General features: G+C 54.5%; 1 protein-coding gene across 1 annotated transcript in view; it reads right to left on the minus strand.

Annotated features, from left to right (window-relative positions):
- The window catches only part of SLC5A9 (solute carrier family 5 (sodium/sugar cotransporter), member 9), a 53,485-nt gene extending 48,032 nt beyond the window's left edge, over positions 1-5,453 (minus strand). The window contains exon 1 of the mRNA XM_006762785.2: positions 5,351-5,453. The gene's annotated coding sequence lies outside the window, so the exon portion shown is untranslated. The remainder of the gene's footprint in view (positions 1-5,350) is intronic.
- Between the last annotated feature and the right edge of the window lie 1,837 nt (positions 5,454-7,290).

The following is a 7,290-nucleotide window of genomic DNA, read 5'->3' on the forward strand; positions in this document are numbered from 1 at the left end:
GTATAGACAGGCACACACAGGCACATGCACCAAGGCACAAACTCTCTCTCACCCCCCATGGGGAGAAGAGGAGGAGGAGGAGGACAAGGAGGGGAGGAAGAGAAAGAGGAGAAGGAGAGGAGCAGAGTCTTGGAGCCCTGCAGCTGGAAAGGCAGGCACACACAGGCACATGGACCAAGGCACAAACTCTCTCACCCTCCATGGGGAGAAGAGGAGGAGGAGGAGGGCAAGGAGGGGAGGAAGAGAAAGAGGAGAAGGAGAGGAGCAGAGTCTTGGAGCCCTGCAGCTGGAAGGCCCTTCAGAAGTCAAGTGTTCCAGCTCTTGCTTGTGTGGAGGGGAAACTGAGGCCCAAGGAGGGGAGGGTCACTCAGGGACATAAAGGCAGACAGAGCTGGACTTGATCCAGGTTCTTGGTCACCTATATGCAACTTTCCTTCTGCCCAGCGGGCAGAGACCAGAGCAGAAGGAGCCTGCTGCTACCCTTGCAAAGCATCCCCCTCACCTGTTCCTGCCTCCAGCCCAGCCAGGGGTCACCTTCCCTTCTGTTACAGTGCAGGGCCCTGAAGCCAGGAGTCCGGAGTACAGGCAGAATTCATAGCTCAGCCCACGCTCCTGTCCGCACTGGGACAAAGGAGCGCTCCTGAAAAGAACACAGAGCACCCTGCGCCCAGGGGACACCATCTGCCTGTGACCCCAACGGCCACTTTCCAGTCCCAGCTGCGGGGCTCAGTGACCTTCAGGGTGATGGTGGGCCAGTTGCTAAGGGACTCTGAGCTTGTGTCCTCGGTCAGCATGGCCTGCGCCCTCCCCACCTCTCAGTGCCAGTGAGTGACTTCCTCCTATGCCCCCCTACACACACCAAGGGAGACCACCCTGGCCCTCAGGGTTCCACTGCCCACATACACTGTCCCCCAACCCCATCCTCCAGATGCCTGAGGCTGAGCCCCACCCCTTGCACTTCCCTCCCCTAGGCCAGCAGGTTTCGGCCCACAGCAGCCACCAATCTGTTAGCTCACCAGGCAGTTTAGTATCCAGAGCCCAGGAAGTGCCAGGAGAGAGCACAAAAGGCATTGACATAGTAAGACCAGATATTATGAAGCCTCTGCCCAGAGCCCAAGGCCTTGCTATGTCAGCGAGCCCAGAGCCCCCGCTCAAGGCTTCTCTGTTGCAAACTAGCAACAATCAGCAGCAGAAAGGGATTGTCAGAGGTGGGCAGGGCTGGAGGGACAGCAAGAGAGTGCCTGTGATGGCCAACAGTGTGCAAGAGCATCACTAAAACCAGGAACACAGGAAGACTGATGCAAAAGACAGACCAAATGGGGCGGGCAGACCTATAAATTAAGCTCCATCAACTCCCAGCAAAGGGCATTCATGGTTAGCAGCTGAGGATTTAAATGCATTAACCAGAGTCACCGAGGAAACATTAGTATGACCATCAGGGACTTCTATTGAGAAGGCACACATTGTGAAATCCAGGGGGGAGCATTTCATTCAAAATGGCCTAACATTTTAGGCAGGTGCTGATCAGCAAGCCCAGAGCCCCCGCTCAAGGCTTCTCTGTTGTTGCAAACTAGCAACAGTCAGCAGCAGAAAGGGATTGTCAGAGGTGGGCAGGGCTGGAGGGACAGCGAGAGAGTGCCTGTGATGGCCAGCAGTGTGCAAGAGCATCATTAAAACCGGGAACACAGGAAGACTGATGCAAAAGACAGGACAAATGGGGTGGGCAGACCTCTAAATTAAGCTCCATCAACTCTCAGCAAAGGGCATTCATGGTTAGCAGCTGAGGATTTAAATGCATTAACCAGAGTCACCGAGGAAACATTAGTATGACCATCAGGGACTTCTATTGAGAAGGCACACATTGTGAAATCCAGGGGGGAGCATTTCATTCAAAATGGCCTAACATTTTAGGCAGGTGCTGGCATTCAGCAACAAGGCCTCATTTATCCAGGAGACCCTCTCTGAGAGCTCCTGAGACTGAAGGGTCGATCACCTTGTCATTCTTACTTTGGGTGAGTCCCTGTGGCCCCCTTCTCTGTGAGGCAGAGATGCCGACATGAGCAAGGCCCAGCCCAGCAGGGAGCCAGATGGCACACTGACAAGCACCTTCAGCACGTTCACCCACCCCTGTCCTTAGCTGGGAGCTCAGAGGAGGAGACAACAGACCATGTGAGGAGGTTGGGCAGGGCTTAGAGGGAAGGGGTTCCTTTGAGCCAGGCCTTAAAAAAGAGTTCAACAGATTTGGAAACAACCCAAGTGCCCATCAGTAGATGAGTGGATAAAAAAACTGGTACATTTACACCATGGAATACTATGCAGCTGTAAAAAACAGAGATCTCTCACCCTTTGGGACAGCATGGAGGAACCTGGGAGGGCACCATGCTAAGTGAAATAAGTCAGTCAGAGAAAGACAAATATCACATGATCTCACTCATTTGTGGAATCTAATGAACAAAATGAATTGACCAACAAAATAAAAACCAAAGCATGGAGGTATGGAACAGACTATGTGGGGTTGGGGGACGAGAAGAGAGATCTCTCACTCTTCGGGACAGCATGGAGGAACCTGGGAGGGCACCACGCTAAGTGAAATAAGTCAGTCAGAGAAAGACAAATATCACATGATCTCACTCATTTGTGGAATCTAATGAACAAAATGAATTGACCAACAAAATAAGAACCGAAGCATGGAGGTATGGAACAGACTATGTGGGGTTGGGGGATGAGAAGAGATAAACCAAAGAACTTATATATTTATCTGCATAGCCCATGAATAAGGGCAATAAGGTGGTGAAGGCCTGAGGGGTGGTAGAGGCTGGGCGGTGAGGGGTAAAGGTTAGGGATGGGGAGCTATCTGTAATACTATCAACAATAAAAAATACATTAAAAAAAGAGTATAATAGCAGTGTAACAGGTCAGTAAAACAGAAGTTTCTGCCAAGATACAATAACATAAAAATTGAAAAGTGAGCAGCAGATCTGCACAGGAAGTGCTAAGAACTAGACTAACAATTCTAGAGGCTCTATACGGGGGGATATGGAAGGCTTTTGTAAACATTTATTCGGGTAAAATCCTTGTGTTTTTCCCAACGGAAAAGGGAGAGAGTGTGAGGGCTGGTTGCCCAAGATAAGTTTTGGGCAGAGGGGCTTTGGAGAGCTTGGTGAGCATCCCCCCAGTTGGGGTCACTGAGGACAGGGGCTGACTCAGCCTGGAGTAGGTAGGGGTGGGAGCTGGGGCTGACTCCCTGCTTCAGAGGGGAGCTGGTGCTTTGGGGTTGGGCAAAGAATGTGTGGACATTTTTTTTTCAGGGGGAGGTGTGTGGACTAGATGTGAGCCACATGCATGGAAAAGACGGGGTGGGGTTCTTCTTAGATCCTGTCCAATGGGCTGTCCAGAGGGGGCTTGGGCCTCAGCTGGCAGAACCTGGCCCTGAGCTTCTGGATTTGAGGGGGCTGTGGAAGAGTGGGCGGGGCTGCAGTGCTGAGGCACAGGCTGGGCTGGGCCGGGGGCGGGGCTCCCCTGGCTGGGGGAGTCCTCACTGCCCCACCAGAGAGCCCACAGCGAAGGTCAGCCTGAGGGTGGGAGACCCACGCGCCAGAGCCATCTCAGGAGCAGTCTCATCTAGCAGGCACATTCCTGCCCTTGACTTCTCCTTGCTCAGCACCACAGCGCCCAGCGTCAGCCTGACCAGGTGAGAGAGACAGGGAAACAAGCTGACAGCGTCCCCTCCTCCCACGGCAGCCAGCCCACCTGCGGGTGGGAACTACGGGAGGAGAAAGAAGTCTTAACCATAAATGACGACAGAAGCGTTGAATGATATATGCCACTGGGCTTTCTACATTTGGGATCATAACTGAGTTGACGTTTTCAGACAGAATAAAGCCCTAAGGGTGAGACTTTGCCCATGAGGTATGAAACGCTGATGATGGAGGGGGCCTCAGCCCCAGAGCCGGTGAATCCTCACAGCGGATCTGAGTTTTCCACTGGGAAGGAAACCCCCTCCCATGCTGCACCTGGGCATTCAGCAGCCTCCACCGGCCTCATGGGCCCAGGAAGAATCCTGGGCAGGCTCAGCTGTACCTGTGGCTACTTGCAAGTTCTTCCTGAAAAACCACTCTACCAGCCGCCTCTGAGAACCTCCTCTTCCAGAACAATGAAGGGCAGGGCTGACACTCACCACTGTGCCAGGAGTAGCCGGTAGGTCAGACCCACACATAATGGCAATTATACTGACTGCGTGGTGGGCCTCATTGTTCCCATTCTGTAGGTGAGGAAGCTCAGGCTCATTGGTGATGGGTCTTCGGGTTTGGAATTCAGGCCTGATTCACACTGAAAGCTGTGCTGTCCCACCTACCCTTTCTCCTCAGCCTGATGTCTACAGGGGACAGTGTGGACAGTGCATCCTTCTGGTGATTAGGGTAGAAATGGGCTCTGCTTTGCTCCTCCCAGTGGGGGCTCTGAGCAGGGCACAGAACTGGCTGGGCTGTGATAGGAGCACCACTGGGGCCTGGGTTCAGGTGACAGAGACCTTGTGAGCCCTCTCTCCTGCTGCCCCAGCTCCCAGCCATGGCGCCTTTGCTGGCCATGACTCTCACTCTCAGCCTGCGTGGCCAGGGACACTGTTTTGTGTGTGTGTGTGTGTGTGTGTGTGTGTGTGTATTTCCACCTGCCTATGCTCCTCTCAGTTTAAAGCGAATACTCCCATGGTCAGATCACACACTGGGGAGGGACAGGGGCTCCTATGGACAGGCTGGACGCTCAATGCCAGAGGAAAGGATTATTCATTAGCAGAATAAGGCGGAGAGAGATGGCAGCAGAGACCTACAGATGGAGAAAAGAGGGGAAGGAAACGGAAGAGAGTTGCATGTTGGTAAATGTTTCCCTCCACGTCCCGCGTGGATCAGGGTTCAGGACCTGGAAGCAGAGCCGCACACAAATGAAAGAGAAAATACACGAGATAATTTGGAAATATTGGGGGACCAGGCGAGTAAGTCCAACTCAAGGGGAAGGACTTCCTCTGGTACTCAGGCCTCACCAAGCTTCTGGGATACACCCATAGCATAGCCCTTAGGCAGGCGACACCCCCTGCCTCCCCCTGCCCCAAAAGGCAGACTAGCCCATCAGCAAGGATTTACATTTACATAATAATAAATGGGGGTATTGCTTCAGCTACCACTGTCTGGACAAACAGAAGTGGCGTCTAGCTCTGACCTTTGCTAGGGCTTCAAAGGCACCCAGCCTTCGAGGGGTTCTCTGTCTACGCTTATCAGCTGGTGGAGACAATAAATGGTTTCCCACAGTTGCAGGCTCTTATTACTAAAGCTATCCCTGCCAGACCCACGGCCCCTACCTGTGCAGCCTGGCGCCCAGCCTGGGCAAACCTCCTGGGCCCAGTACTCAGCAACAGGCCCGGCAGCAGCTCCCAGACTGGTGTGGTGCAGGCCTGGCCTCTGACGGCTCAAGTGGAGGCTGAGCCCAGCTCTGGCCCCTCCTCCAGGGGAGCTGGAAGGAGGCCCTGAGCCCCCACTCCAGCCCCTGGGCCTTGGGCTCTGCAGGACAGCTTTGTCCTTCCACGGGTCCCAACCTGGGGAGAAGAGAACTTGCTCTGGGGTCGGCGTTCTCGGGACCCCTGGAGGGGTTGGATGAAGACCAAGCTCAGAGTGGGCTGTGGTGGCTGCGGTGGCTGTGGTGGCAGCCCTTGTCCCAGGGACCTGGGCAAACGGGTTTCTCAAGACAAAGGGGCAGGGCTGACACCAGAAACTTGGCCAATGTCTGCAGCTTAGAAGAAGCACTTGGCATTGGGCCGCAGCTCGTACACAGTGTTCCTGGCACCTATGTGCACACACACGCTCACACATATGACTAGAAGCTAGTCTAGGGAAAGCTGTGGGTAGATGTGAATACATACAATTTTTAATCCAGCCCAGGCTCACGTAGACTCCTCTGCTCACAGCATCTGAGGGCCTGGCAGCTGCTGTCTTCCCTGTGGACATCACTTCACGCAGAACCAGAGCCGAGTCCAAGAGCGAACGGTGAGCCCACGGCAGCTGTAGGTCTGGCCAAGGAGCCAGGAGCTGTGCGCCTCCAGCATCTCCGTGATCCCTGACCAGGGGTCCATGTGTCTCCCCGTCACTGTGGGCCGTGTCCTCTCTGGGAATGAGATGTCTGGAGTTGTTCCTCCAGTGCTGTGAACTAACCATGCCACAGGTCCCCCCCCAGCCTTTGGGTCCTCGGGGTCAGGGTGGAAGTGGGATCCAGCTGGAGCTGTGATTGAAAAGCAGAAGAAAGTGGGGGCTCAGAATCCACAGGCCTTACCATCAGGCCCACCTGGGCCCACACCTGCCCGGCACCCATCCGCCCCGAGAGGGTAGCCTGCTTACGGTCCCTCTCGCAGCCTCAGTTCCCTTGCATATAAACAGGGGGAGAACTACATTCACCTCACAGGGTTCTCTCAAAGTTCAAGGTGAGTGTGTGCAGCGTGGGCGCAGGGCCCGGCATGGCAGCACTGTCCCTGGGCAGCGCCGTGCTGTTATTAGCCATGTGGGTCAGGGTGGAAGTGGGATCCAGCTGGAGCTGTGATTGAAAAGCAGAAGAAAGTGGGGGCTCAGAATCCACAGGCCTTACCATCAGGCCCACCTGGGCCCACACCTGCCCGGCACCCATCCGCCCCGAGAGGGTAGCCTGCTTACGGTCCCTCTCGCAGCCTCAGTTCCCTTGCATATAAAAAGGGGGAGAACTACGTTCACCTCACAGGGTCCTCTCAAAGTACAAGATGAGTGTGTGCAGCGCGGGCGCAGGGCCCGGCGTGGCGGCAGCACTGTCCCTGGGCAGCGCCGTGCTGTTATTAGCCATGGGGGAGAGGACGTCCCGTGTGGCTCTGTGCCGGTTTTCACCCTGAGACAGTCAAGCCGCTTGGAGACGTCCTTGGTTCTGACAGATTCCGGAGCCCAGAGATGCCCCCAGTGGGGTTGGCAGTGGCGAGGGGGTGTGGGCTTCATGCCGGGCCTTATCGGGAGCATTTCTGTCCCTAGCACATGGCACATGCCTGGCACACTGCAGACCCTCACACCGTCATCAAATAAACGAATGATGCAGCTTACGTCAGTTCCCTCCTTTCCTCTGAAAACAACCCAAATGCATCCAAATTGTCATTGGCAGAGCCACATGCCTTAGCTGAGATGACGATACACACCTAAGTTAAAAGTAGCTTAAACAAGAGAGACTTTGTTCATGTCAAAGTCTGAAGTTGAACAGAACAGGACTAGCCTGGTACTCAGTGCATGAAATTCA

The sequence above is a fragment of the Myotis davidii genome, unplaced genomic scaffold (genome assembly GCF_000327345.1).
Source record: "Myotis davidii unplaced genomic scaffold, ASM32734v1 scaffold539, whole genome shotgun sequence".
Taxonomy (NCBI): domain Eukaryota; kingdom Metazoa; phylum Chordata; class Mammalia; order Chiroptera; family Vespertilionidae; genus Myotis; species Myotis davidii.